At 37.2% G+C, this 14,891-nt stretch overlaps 1 long non-coding RNA gene and 1 other non-coding gene across 2 annotated transcripts in view; one reads left to right on the plus strand and one right to left on the minus strand.

Annotated features, from left to right (window-relative positions):
* Positions 1-14,891, minus strand: part of LOC118667613 — a 456,871-nt gene that overhangs the window by 66,132 nt on the left and 375,848 nt on the right. The gene's annotated exons all lie outside the window — the stretch shown is intronic.
* On the plus strand, positions 2,451-2,556 carry LOC118667771. The gene has a single exon (XR_004971365.1). It is a non-coding gene; the product is annotated as a U6 spliceosomal RNA (small nuclear RNA).

Here is a 14,891-nt window from a genome sequence, read left to right on the forward strand (position 1 = left end):
GAACACAACCATTCCCCACAGCACTGTGCTAACATGAAAAGGGTAGGAGGCTATGGCCACAGTGGGGCTTTCAACCATGAAGGAAGCAGAGTTCCTTCTCTCTCCAGAAGGGACAGTGCTAGGGTTTCTTTTAGTAATAAGTTAATATCTATAAAGGATTCTGCAAGTTACATAAATCAGATACCTTCTGTACATCCTATTAAAAAAAAAGAAATTAGCACTAAAATGGCCATGTTTAGCAATTTTATTGAACCCAATTATAAAAATGGGTTTGATATATTCTTTTACTTGTAATTATCCATTTCTGACTGAATTTCTTACTTCCTATGAAATAAGCCTTCAGAAAATAGAAATGACTACCCTCATATAGGAAAATAGAGATTGCACAATAACAAATGTATCAGAGAAATTCTACCAGAAGGAACACATCATGTTTCTAAGCACACTCATATAAGGACATGCATGCTCAAATGCTCCGAACCTTCATCCTTCCCATTTTATTTATTTTTCTTTAATTTTCATTTTTTATTTCTTAGACCAAGTAATATAAAGTGAGTACTTTGCCTGGGTAGAAAGTATGAGGGATCAAATTTAAGCATAGGTCAGTCAGAAATGTTCATCAGGAGCCTAAATTGAATAGAAAATAGTGGTAAATATGGACTGGAGATTATTACACCAAGAACAATATGAGAAATAGCAGAAATCAGTAAAACATCAATAGGTGATATATCCAGATGAATGGAAGAGGATATAGATGAATGACTGAATGAAAGAGAAAAAAGGAAAAAAGAAAGTTACAGTATACATAATATAAACTAGAGGCACAGTTATTGATTTTTACCACTAATTCCTCATTGTGGAACCAGGACATGTTCCTAGGGACATTCCCATTTCATCTATAACCAAATCATGAGAGTGACCTCCAAGCTTAATGTAACTTTAAATGTATATTTATTATTTTACTCTTCTCTTCCATATGAATTAGTAAAGACTATGTGAACAAATTGTGGAGCACCAGACTTCAAAGGAGCAAATAAAGAAAAATAGAGCCTCATAGTATTTTTTTTTCTAATTTTGCTTATTTTATGTATATTCTTTTTATTTTTTCTCAAGTTTAATTTCAGAACTGTTTGATTCACTCATGTTAAGTGAAAACCTTTTAGTTAATTTAAATTTAATTTTTAGAAAATTGTTTTCAATTTAGTGGTAAATTAATATCAATAAAGAAAAGCAGTTGGGGTTGCCAAGGTATTATAAGGAAACCCATTCTTATTAGCATTTCATTCCACATTTATCTGATGTAATGAAAACAAATGCATTGTTTCCCACTCTTAATACTTCATTGTTGATGACATTTTTCTTTACCTATGCAGCCTTATATAATTTTTATAAATAAATCATATCATCTTTTAAAATTATATTTCTTAATGAAACTTGAAGACAAAAGAAATGTCATTTGCAACTCATATTTATGTCTTATCTGCTCTATAGAACCACGTAACTTCTCTGATCTTCCCTAGTAGGGTAGCTTGAAATGATACGAACTCCCCGCCAACCAATGCTCCTGGAATTTTCTAGAAAATAATCATTGGCTCATAAAGCTACACAATAAAATAATAATTTTAGCTACATCCTACATGAAAATTATCGGACAAAATAAAAGTTCCCATGTGGGGATTCTGATCCAGCCATGTCCTTCCAGGGTTCCTCCACACTCTTCCTCCTGTCTACCCAGAGAACTCTAGTCTAAATGGCACTGCCTGAGTCAAGCTGCCAATGGAGCCTACTCCAAGAAATTGCTCTTTTCATTGCACTTGACTCATGTTTTGATTACAGCACTGATTACATTTTGTTCTAATTGTCTGCTTATAGGGCTGTCCAGTTTAGCGCACCTCCTGGCTCACTGAAGTAGCCCATACTCTGATGACAAAGAGAAGGAACCCGCTCCGGATGAGCTGGTTTTTAAGTGTGAACATCTACAAACTTAGACAACTGAATATTTTTATATTTATAACGAAATCTTTTGGAAACCCAAACCTTTTCCCCAGGGATATATCTCCCATTTCTGAACTATAGTATAGTCCCGTTCTAAACAGTAAGAGTAAGCCTATCCTACCCAATCTTAAATGCTAAAGCAGGCATGCACCTCAGTGTGTCTTTCACTATGGTGAGCCTGACATTCTACCCAGTTATCATCTACCATTTATCATTCTCCCCTGCACATGAGTTCTTAATCCTAGAATCAGAGATCTATGATCCCCAAACCTGCCTTCAGAGTTCCTTTCTAATGCACTACTATAAACATCAATCCTGAGATCTATTGCATAATCTGACATTCCCTGGGACAGTCTGCAGAGAATCCTTCACATTCTCACAGTCTCCGATTTAGTTTGCTTCCCAAAGTTCGGTTTGTCAATCTTGCCAATCGTCTTTCACAGATAAAACATAGAGTGCTCACGGTGGCAGCGCATATACTAAAAAATTGGAATGATGCAGGGATTAGGACGACCCTTGTGTAAGAATTACACACCAATTCATGAAGCTTTCCATATTTAAAAAAAAAGTACATAAACCTAAATCTAGAAATAGAAGACAAATTTGGGGTGTTAAATAGTATTTCTATATCATTGTACAAGTGTAAATGTGATTCCTTCTCAAATATCTGGGAGATGCTGAGCTGAGCATTCACAGCCTGTGTCATTTTTCCATGGTTTTCCAGAGCTTAAAAACAATAATTAGAATGTGAGTCTCTGGAAATAAATGAGCAAAAATCAAGGTTCAGCAATAGCATATAAGAAAGAAGAGAAAGAAAGAATCCTTTCCATTTAAGAAAAGGATACTGGTAACAGGAGCTCACCACATTTTTCTACCCTCAAACATTTTTCTATCCTCCCAAGCCCAATTCAAGGCCTGCCTTATCCAACTTTCTCTGCGCCCCTTCTTTCTATTGCACTCAAGGACTGTGGTTAATACAGTATGGTTTATTTTATACGGGCTTAGCCTGCATAATTATAAACTTCTTTTCCCCCTATTTCTTCTGTATCCTTTGGTGTGCTTGCTTCAGTCCTGAATATATGATAGATGACTGAATGATTAATTAACTAATTAGATAATTTAAGAGAAAGATTTCAACACTAATGAGATTCAGTTCCTATGAGAGATAGGTTTAAATTCAGAAGGAATTGGTAAAATGCTTGTAATTAAAGAATATACCACCTTGGATGTTTTTAATAAATGAAAGGAACCACTCATGACAAACAAGAGGAACTGAGCCCAGAAATAAGGAATTGTCAAAAAAAATATCATCATACCTATACATAAAAAAGTCTAAGCGACCGAACAACCATTTGACCGGTAGCTGTGACGTGCACTGACCAACAGGGGGCAGATGCTCAATGCACAAGCACTGAAACATGGAACAGACTAATGAATCTCAGAGGGAAGGGGCGAGGGGGGAGGGTGGGAAGAAATTAACCAAAGATCTTATATGTGTACTAAGGGCCCCGGTTTCATGCACTGGCGGGGTCCCTTGGCCTAGCCTGCGGGAATCAGGCCGAAACCACAGTCTGACATCCCCCAAGGGGTCCTGGATTGTAAGAGGGTGCAAGCCAGGCCGAGGGACCACACCGGGCCTCTAGTTGTGTTCATAATACTTAATACATGTAATTGCATACACTTTATGTGAAAGTTTGGAGCGTCTGTTACTATGGCAATGTTAGTATGAATTTTCACAGACAGATGCCAGGATGTTTTAAATGTTGCTCTGTACCTATTTTAGAAAAATATACAGAGCTCTTTATATTGAAATCCCATTTTATTTTCAAATTCAAATATATTAAACCGATTTTATGTTTGCAAACTTAATCCTCATAAAATTATTTTAAGCATTTTGAAAATGTGCCAACAACCACAATAATAAACAGCATCTGGAACTAATGAAGCTACTTAGTTTAAGCAGATCAAAGTGTTTTTTAAAAAAAGATTGATGATTTTTAGTATTCTCCTGCCTTCTAAACTGACTTCATTGCTCCTATTCTATAAACTATGCTTTTATTTTTTCAATATAGTAATCTTACCCAACCTGCCATAGATCTTACAGAAAATTCAAGAATGTTATTCTTTAGAAAATAAAGAATATGTATTTTCCTCTGAGGCTGGGAACCCATGTATGCTAGAGGGGAACCCATGTATGCTTAAAATTTCAACTGTGCTGGTGGTAGGTGCTTATAACCTGCTCATTGATGAAGGGTCAACTATACTCATTTTTTGGCAACTTGGGGAGTTTGGGTATAGTATAAGTGAATTATTTAATTGCAGTTGTCTCATATTGTTAGCATAGGTAGATGGGTATTAATAAAGAAAGCAAAGGGAATCGGACATTGTTGAGCCTAATGGGCTGGGGAGCTGAATCAGACACAGATCCCAATCCTGCTTGTTTCATCAGGAAGTTACAGCTTCACACACTCTCCAGGGAACCCAGGGTCCTTTCCAGCAGATCACTGAGGGAAGGAACAAAACCCAGAGGGAAGTAAGCACATGCAATAGAAGCCAGATGGCAACCACAGAGACCTGTCAGTCTAGCTTGGGGAAACAATAGCGTGGTTGGAAAGTGGGCCCAGCACACGTCCAGGAAAGCTTGGGAAGTCGATTGGCTATTTTGAAAAAGTTCCTGGTCCTTTTCAAGCCAGGGAACAAAGAGCTCTCTTTCCACTCCCTTGCCCCCTTCATTGGGTGCTCTCTCCATAGTCACCATGTGGCCTTAGCAGCCTTGTGGTTGATGGTGGTTCAGACACTAAACCCAGGTTCCAGGCAGAAGCCTAGGTACAACAGCACAGCAACGGATCACGGCCTGGGACAGTGTTAAGCTACCTGGACAAAGACTGAAACCACTTAGCAGCTGTCTGTGCCCTGGGACCAGGTGGATTCAAAGCACAAAGCTTTAATATGGCAAAGGATTCCTGGACATTGGCCCTATTTCTGGCCCTGATTTTCCATGGCGGGATAGACAAGAGATGAGGCATTGGAAACCCAAGGGCCACCTTTTATTTTCACCCAAATAAATCTTACCTTAGACCTCATCCTCTCTTGTGGGTCCTTGAAAATGTTTTTCTTGTGACACCACAAGGACCCACTTCCACTGGAAACAATATTGGAACTAATTATAAAAAAAATAGGAGAAATCTTATCTAACCTTGTGCACTATTTTATCTCTAGTACCTGATACAGTGTTAATAAATATGTACTCAATAAGTATTTTTGAATGAATGGATAAATGAATGAGATAGGCTCAGCAGAGCAGGGGTAGATTTTTTGCAGTGACGACTCAAGTGAAAGCAAATCTAGATCTTACACTTCTCTGCAAGAAGGAGGTGATGAGAACAGGCAGGAGGCGGGGCTGGCCAGGGAAGAGCTGATATTTCTGGAGGCATAAACTCAGAAAGGCACTGAACATTTAGAAAGAGAACTAGATTCAGGAAACAAATGAATGTGCAGGAATCTAACTAAAACTGATGGAAGGGGCTCTTCTGAAAAGTTTCTTCTGAGCAAGAAATATTGAATGGAAATGTATACTAAATATTATGCAAAATGTTAGTATGACTTTCCTGATGTAACTTGCTTGTTGTTTAACTTTATCAAATATAAGAATATTGATGAGGCCTCTATAGGCTTACTTAATCCAGCTATTTTAATTTTCCAGAGTCCTCAAATGAGTCAAATCAAATATTCCTACCAAGAAGGACTTTAGAAACCTGTTTAACTGAGGACACACAAGTGATTAATTATTATATATCCTACTGGCTTTAACAAATATATGATATATATACTTAACTTCTTAATTGTCTTAATTGTTATGGAAAAGAGTTGAGCTGACTGTCCAAGTGAACATACAGGCCCATTTTACTTGTCCAACTTGCTAATACTATATTTTCTGTGCAGAATATTCTCTTTTCCTGGTTGTTCCTATCTCTCCTCTCTCCTTCCCTTCTCTTTTCTCACCTGCTAAAGTCCTACTAACACTTTAAGACCCAACTAAAATGTTATGTAGTCCTAAGGAGATGCCTAGCTTAGAAGAGTCAGATTTCCAGCCATCTGCAGTCTTCACTTATCACATTCTCTGTTTATATTCCCTATAGTTCTTTTCCTTATCTGATCATGATCCCTTTGATAGCAGGGATCAAATCATTCTCATTTTTGTCTTCCAGAACCTGAATATAGCAGATGCTTAGTAAATAACTTGATGGAAAAGTGATTGAGTGAGTGAATGAATGAACAGCTACTTTGCAAGAAGATGTCTTCTCTGTAAAAGATACAAACAAAACACAATGGGTCAGGTAGAAACAAAACGGTGAAGTGAATGAGAAATGAACAAACTTGAAAAACAAGAATTCTTTATTTAATTTATTTTTATTATAATTTTTCACTTACAGTTTACTTTCAATACTATTTTGTATTGGTTTTAGCATAGTGATTAGATAAACATATACTTTACAGAGTGTTCCCCCCCAATATTTCTAGTACCCACCTAGCACTATACATAGTTGTCACAACATTATTGACTAAATTCCCTATGCTGTAGTTTACATCCCCATGACTATTTTGTAACTGCCAATCTATAGTTCTTAATCCCTTCGCCTTTTTCATTCAATCTCCCAACACTGTTCCCCTAGGGCATCCACAAGTCTACTCTCTGTGTCTAAGAGTCTGTTTCAATGTTGTTTGTTCATTTATTTTGTTCTTTAGATTCCGCATATAAGTGAAATCATTTATGTCATTCTCTGACTGACTTATTTCACTGACTATTGAGTACCAAGTCCTGACATGTGGTAAGAGGTTGGTATATGTCAAATCTAAGATAATCTAAACCTTCTTAGGTCAGCTTTATATCCAGTAACAACACTAACAAAAATTTCTTGCTCTTATATCATTATTATTTAATATATATTCCTATTTGATAAAGACAGGTATAATTAAGATAAAATGTTCATCCTTTAAGTGAATGGACTCCCCTATCACAAAACAGTTCCATTTTTTTATTTATTTTTTAAATATATTTTTATTGATTTTTTACAGAGAGGAATGGAGAGGGATAGAGAGCTAGAAACATCGATGAGAGAGAAACATCGATCAGCTGCCTCCTGCACACCCACCACTGGGGATGTGCCCGCAACCAAGGTACATGCCCCTGACCAGAATCGAACCTGGGACCCTTTAGTCCGCAGGCCGACGCTCTATCCACTGAGCCAAACCAGCTAGGGCAAACAGTTCCATTTTATATGAAATTTCCTGACTAGTTTTATACTATTTATGCAATTCTATAGTTTATTCCCAAAATACCAGATCTCAATGACAGGTTATACTTATCCTTTAAGAGAAAAGTGTGCTTTCTACAGTTGTGTGTGTTAGTGGATGTTTTTGAACTCTAAGATCAGGCTTCATAAATATATCCCTCTGTTCTTATCTATGCTGGGTTTATTCTGTTTGTCCAAGCCAAGAGCTAGGACATAAAAGGGTGTTTTCTCAAGAGACCAAGTATTAGAAAGCCATGCATCCAAGGGCATAGAACTGTTCAGTCTGCCAAGAACACAATCAAATATCTGAAAGTGTAGTTTGATTTCTTAGTTACTAATATTTTATAGTTGTCAGCCTACCCTCACTGAACAGAATTGGTTCCCGAAAAAGAGCAAAGAAACTATGGTAGATGTTGTTGGGATAACGGGGGATGTTCAGGGCGCAGTGCCAGGCTGGCCTAATGCTGAGAAGCAAGTTTGGAGACAGACAGTGTAGGCTGCTTCCTTTGCTCCTATGAAACATTTTCCTTTGGTCAGAAAATACCAGGAAGGATGAGTTGTAAAAACTAAAATCTGAGGTTATGAATTTCTATAAGCCCAATGAATGGAGGGATTGGAAGTAAGAATTAGGAGGGTGGGATTTCCAAAGAGTTATCTAGATTTAAATTTAAATATACTCTAATTTCCCATAAAGGCAGTTTAAGGGTGGGAGAAGAACAAAGAAACAAAGTTATATAAAAAAGCAGAAGAAAGGAAGTAAATAATAGGAGAAAGATGTTGGGAATCATTAATTAACTTAAGTTAGAAGCATTCATGTGCAGTCAGGGGCCCTGGGGATTCACAAGGTCATAATGAGTTTCATAATTATGCTAAAACATTATTTGCCTTTTTCACACCCATTTTGACATGAATGCACAATATTGTTTTCCAAAAGCTACATGATGTGTGATATCACAACAGATGGAGTGCAGAGGCAGGTATGAGAATCTGTCTTCTACTAGGTCAGACATTAATGAGCTTGAGCAAAATATAAAACAGAGCCATTCTTTTCTCTTCTTGCTTTAGAAAATAAGTACAGTTGTTCTTAGAAAACATGCTATTTAGTGTGTGGTTATTCACTAGTTTTATTTTAAATGAATCAATGCATATTTTATTTATTATTTTTATTATTCTCCCAGTTACTCAAGTTATGAATCATGGAGTAAGCCTGCATTTTTTTCCACTCACTCATTTCCCTATATTAGATCTCAGCTATCACCAGAGCCTGTAAGCTTTACAAAATCTGTCTCCGATCAGCTCATTTCTTTCTCTCTCTAGTGCAGCACCATAACTTGAGACCCAATATTCTTTGACATGACAACAGCACCTTTGCTGACACCCTTGCTTCTCTTTTACCCTTGCCTTTCTCAAACCCATTCTTTTACTCAGCAAGGCAATTTTATCCCAATGCTACAGCCTCAGTGTCAAGATCCTGGGAAACTTTAAAGGATATAACACACTGTGACTTAAGAAAAATGATCATTAATGCAATTTAAAAAATATATATACACAAAATAAAAAATAACATATTTATTTTAAAATCTAAAGATGGCCATATCAGCTAATCAACAGAACATAATTAATTATAGAAAAGTTACATTTAATTAGGGACATGGGTGCAGCTTAATATGCCTGATAAGATGTAGTATAACGTCTCCATAAGAGAGAATGTTTGGTTCATGCTTATCTCTCTATCTTCATCTCATATATTTTCCCACTTACTATGATCAACAACACTGATGGGGTTACTGGTCTCAGAACATGAGATGGTCTGTCCTACCTCTGAGTCAGTTTCTTGAATCTAAAATATTCTCCAAACAATTCAATAAATAGTAGTCATTATTTTTGCTCAGTCCACCACCTGGGAAAGACCCAAAGCACCACACTATGCTTCTGACCGGAGCAGAAACTCTTCCTCAGGCAGTCTAGTTCACAAATGAGGCTTTGAAATAGTAGAGCATTATCCTGAACCAGGAGTCTTGTGGATGAATTATCCTAGAAGCATTTTCTACTTCTCATGCTATTCTAGGGTTTTGATTCTTTCTTGTAGACATGCCCTGGGTGAACATACAATGAAACTAGACTAGGTTATGTAAAGGAATTCTCCAATTTCCTGGGAAGGATGGAAATTAGGACCCACTGTCACCCTGACAAGGAAAGGACACTTATTCCTGCCAGCCCCCCAGGACTGGAAGGCTGCCCCTCTCCCTAGTTGGTGTAGATTAATAATAACACCTGTAACAAAAATGGCTACATATTTTGAACACCTGTACCATTTATTTCTCACAACAACTCTGAAGTAAGAATCATTAAGATGCCATTTTTCAGACCAGGAAACTGAGTCTCAGAAATATAAGTGTGCAACCACTAAGTAGCTGATTATGTCTTTTCACCTCCAAAACGATACAATGAGACTTCGCCATTATTTCACTCTCCTAAACAGCTATTAAGGTTGAGAAGAAGAACATCACTGGTATAACTTCTATAAATGAAAGGATATTTGTCTTGTCTTCTCCAGGGCAGAACAAAGAAATATCTTCCAGCAAAGGGGAAATAAAGTGTCGCTAATAAAGGTGGATGTCCCTAAAGCACTCACAGAATTAAGTTCATTGGTCATTCTAAGCAACTTCTGCATCATGCTAAGAAACCTGAGGATAAGAAAAGTAAGAATGATTCCTTTCGAATAGTTACGTGCTCTCGGATCTGTTAATTTGGAACTGTCATCTCTGGGCCAAAATTAACATACTTCTGAAATCCTGAAACTATCCTGGAACACTAATCCCATCTCACTGAAGCTTTTTTATTGATGTCTATATAGTTATTGTGAGATGAGACAGGGAATAATTACAGAATAGAGTCTGTTATTGACTCTTGGTTGTGTTTTGGAGTTATTTTTCTCAGAAGTGTGACAATTAGAAGACAGAAATTAATATTTTACTATGTTCCCAGTGAGATATAATGGCTGATATTTTTAAGGAACATGATAAATGCTAGTATGAGACTGAACTGTGACAACTAATGACAGTAGAGAGACAGATTCTGATTAAAGCTATTGTTCTGCAGTTCCTCCAAATCCTATGAATATCTGTAGAAATTAAAATACATGCTGCACCTTAAAATAAGATGTCAGTAAATTCTTCAGAAACATTCAAAGTTCAAGAAATAATACTAGGTTCAACTATATATAATAGTCAATATTTAATCTTTATGATCTATAAAAGTGTCATTCATACAGTCCAACCTGAAAGTAAACTTTGCATTTCCTAAATGTATCCTTTCTGATTACTTTTACTCCATAGGCATGAGTTTCTTTATATTACTTAAAAATCATTCAATATCCTGTCTTTACTTGTCTTATAGAGAAACTAGAATAATCACATGGCTCCTCAGGTCACAGAAATATATAAATACATCAGGATTAAAATAATGGCAAAGAGATAGAAAGGGAAAAATAATAAAAAGAAATAAGGAAAGAGAGGGAGTACAAAAAAGAGAAAGAGATGAGACACACACTAAAACATGTGCATGAGAGAGAGAACAATAGAGGAAGAATATAAAGAGAACCAAGTGAATGAAAAGAGAGAATGAGGAAGGGAATAAAAGAGAAGGAGGGGGAGGAAGCATAAGGAGGAGGTGGAAGAGAAGGGAAGAGACAGAGAATGACCCATCTTTGCTCAGGAATGTATCTCTTTCTGACTATATGCTGGTTTGTAAACCCTTAATCAGTGTTTTGGTGGTGGTATTAGTGATGGCACTGCTTGTTTTATATACAATGCATGAAGAAAACTATGTACTTTTTGGCTTATGTTCTGTTTCCTATTTTTTCACTGAGATTAGTTCTAAAGGGGAGCAGAGGGTAGTGGAATTAGGAAGATCTGGGTTTAAGATATTGGCTATAATATTTATGAGCTACACTAATTAGAGCAGAGAAGGATAACTTCTCTTAGTCTCCTCTTTAAAGTGGAGTTAATTATCAGTAAGTACTATGGATAAGTAGCTCTATTAATATAAACACCTTAGATTTTAGAATTATGTCTGCCTAAAGAAAAACACAGAAGGAAATAATCTATAATAACAAAACCATAATATGCTAATTAGACCAGACGTCCTTCCAGATGCCCTTCCTTCCGAACAAAGTCGCACAGATGGCAGTGGCGGGCAAGGGCCAAGGGCAAGGCCCTTGCCTGAATTTCGTGCATTGGGCCTCTAGTCCTATATAAGAACAGTGGTAGTGAAAGCGTAATGACAGGAGAATTTTGAAAGTTTGGGATAATATGTTATGTTACTAGTAAAATGGAAATGCATATATTTATAAAATGTTTAATTTAAATATTCAGTACTGAATATAATTTTGTATATTTGAAAGACAAAGCTACAGAACATTGTTCTTTTTCTGTTGCATCTTGAATTGATCTTTTTATTTATTTATTTTCCTTTATTAAGGTATTACATATGTGTCCTTATCCCCTGATTGCCCCCAATCCCCCACTCTTCCCCTCACCCCCCTTGTGTCTGTGTCCATTGGTTAGGCCAGGGGTGGGCAAACTTTTTGACTCGAGGGCCACAATGGGTTCTTAAACTGGACCGGAGGGCTGGAACAAAAGCATGGATGGAGTGTTTGTGTGAACTAATACAAATTCAAAGTAAACATCATTACATAAAAGGGTACGGTCTTTTTTTTTTTTTTTTTTAGTTTTATTCATTTCAACCGTGCCGGATCCGGCCCACGGGCCGTAGTTTGCCCACGGCTGGGTTAGGCATATATACATGCATACAAATACTTTGGTTGATTGCTCCCCCTTACCCCAACCCTCCCCTACCTTCCCTCTGAGGTTTGAGAGTCTGATAGATGCTTCTCTGTCTCTGAGTCTGTTTTTGTTCATCAGTTGTTCACTATATTCCACAAATGAGTGAGATCATGTGATATTTATCTTTCTCCGACTGGCTTATTTCACTTAGCATAATGCTCTCCATTTCCATCCATGCTGTTGTAAATGGTAAGAATGCTTTCTTTTTTACCGCAGCATAGTATTCCAATGTGTAGATGTACCACAGTTTTTTTATCCACTCATCTGCTGATTGGCACTTAGGCTGTTTCTAAATCTTAGCTATGGTGAATTGTGCTGCTATGAACATAGGGGTGCATATATCCTGTCTTGATCTTTTTAAAATCACCTCCTTTTCCTACTTTCTGATGAAAACACTTCATCATGTTCCAGGAAGATAAAGCTCTTTTTTTTTTTTTTACCTTTTTTTTTTTTATTGGGGTGCCATTACTCAACATGAACATGTAAGTTTCATGTGTGGATTACTAATTTACAAATTCTGTATATAGGACCACGTGCCCACCACCCAAAGTCAAATCTTTTCCTGTCACCTCATTTTAGGACCCCTTTCTTCCCCCACCCGCCTCCCTCTGGCAACCACCACACTGCTGTTCGTGTTCATAAGTTTCAGTTTTATATTCCACATGTGAGTGAAATCATATAGGTCTTAGCTTTTTCTGTTTGACTTATTTCACTTCACATAATGTCCTCAAGGTCCATCCATGTTGTTGTAAATGACGCTATTTCATCAGTAAAGCTCTTAAACCTATACTTCCCAGTGCCAAATCTCTATTTGGGCAAAAAATATCTACCGCCTGGTTACATGCCTTTTCAAAGAGAAATAAAGTGGATCTTGACATTATAGATTTAGCATCCCTAGCTAACACTTCAGGAGTGACCACAAAGTCCCAGAATATGTGGTCAGCTTGTCCTTTTGGTGAGACGTGGGATGTTACCACAAGTCCTTCACAGCTGGTGTGAGGAAGGAGCCACGGAGGAAATGAGAGAGCCCAGCAGAGGCACTGGAAGGCACAGCGTGACACGGTTGTATTGTCCTCTTTCATTATCATTTATTCACTTTATGGGGAAAATCAGAGACTAAAGAGGTATTCATGACTCTGAGGATTGACAAGTTCCCTGGAGGGATCACTCACAAATGGAGAGGGTTTACTGTGTATCAAAAAGTTATGAAAATCTGAAGTCCCTTGCCTCAAACAGGTCAGACCAACACATTGCACTTCGCTAATGGACTCTTTAGGCACAGAATGTATTAATTTGTGGTAGGAAAAATGTAAGCCTTGTGACAAAACATAAAAAAGGTGCCCTTGGTAGGGTGCTGTGAGCAGACGCTCTCTAAATTTCTCTAAATTGGGGGCCTGGGGACAGTCATTGTTGTAATTCACTACTGAACTTTTTTTGGCATGAAAGATTCATTTTTCCCTAATAAAATTTCTGAATACCCTGTGAAAGCAATGGAATAGTATGTTCTTAGCATCCAGATTTCCTTAAGGATTAAAGGGGAAATAATATAAGAATTGCCTTTCATTAAATTTCCTTATTATATCTCCTAAAAATTAATTACTCCTTGAACAGACCTGATGTAAAACAGCCATGCATTGTATGCTTCCTATTTCCCACATAGCATCTTTTCAAAAAGTTAATTATAGCCCATGGTTTCAATTCAAAGGGAAATAATGAAAAGCAATGTGGGGGAGTGAAGAGATAATGATATCATTCTTAAATTAATTGAAGCATTTAAAAATTAACTGGCCTTTCTTAGAGTGTACTTTCTGTTAAAATGTAATAGTTTATATACATATATGAGTATTCAATATTTATATTAAATGTGATTTTGAATGTTAAGTCTGAGGAGTAAAAATTTAACAGGTAATTTCTCTTATTTAAAAACATCTATCCATGTGTATAAGACAAAATGAAACGTTTCAGATAAAGAATTTCTTTCAGCTGAAAACAAGAGGCCCGAATGGGACTGTCTGCTAAGCTTTGTCTGTGGATGGGATGTGGTCAATGTCCTGTGGTCCTCCTAATGAGCCCACTAGAGATATTAGCGTGACGTCTAGAGTTACCGTAACAAAATTCCAGAAAATAATGTGTCATCTCTCTCTCTCTCTCCCTCTCTCTCTCTCTCTCTCTCTCTCTCTCACACACACACACACACACACACACACACACACACACACACCAGGAAAATGACACCCAGTGGTCATGAGTCTAGTTCTTCTCATCACAAGACATATGCAGAAGATAGAAGACATTTCCCTCTCTCACCCCAAAAAAGAAGCCCCTGGGAATGAATGTACACAGGTCACTACGCAGGTGTAAGTAAATTTAAGGATACAGCACAGGTCTCACTCATATTTCCACTGTAGTCAATATGCCTGATTTTTCCCACTCTGGAACCTCTATTGAAAGAGGCAGTAATATTCTTCAGTCCTATTTGAGCCAGTTACTCCCATACTGGGTCCGGGGATGTCAAGGAGAGATTAATTTACTTAAAAAGGCTTTGCCTAAACCTGTCTGCTCTGGAGCAATCACTCCCTGAGAGTACTGAATTTACTGTAGTTTCTGGGAATTTCCCTTTTCTGAAAGAATGGAAAATATTATGGGTTAATTTGGAAATTACCAACTCACCTACCAAATAACACTGTAGCTAAAGACATTGACAAGCAGACAAGTCAGTGGCCCTGGGAACTTCCTTTGTGATCACAGTAATTAT

Source organism: Myotis myotis, unplaced genomic scaffold (genome assembly GCF_014108235.1).
Source record: "Myotis myotis isolate mMyoMyo1 unplaced genomic scaffold, mMyoMyo1.p scaffold_m19_p_12, whole genome shotgun sequence".
NCBI lineage: Eukaryota > Metazoa > Chordata > Mammalia > Chiroptera > Vespertilionidae > Myotis > Myotis myotis.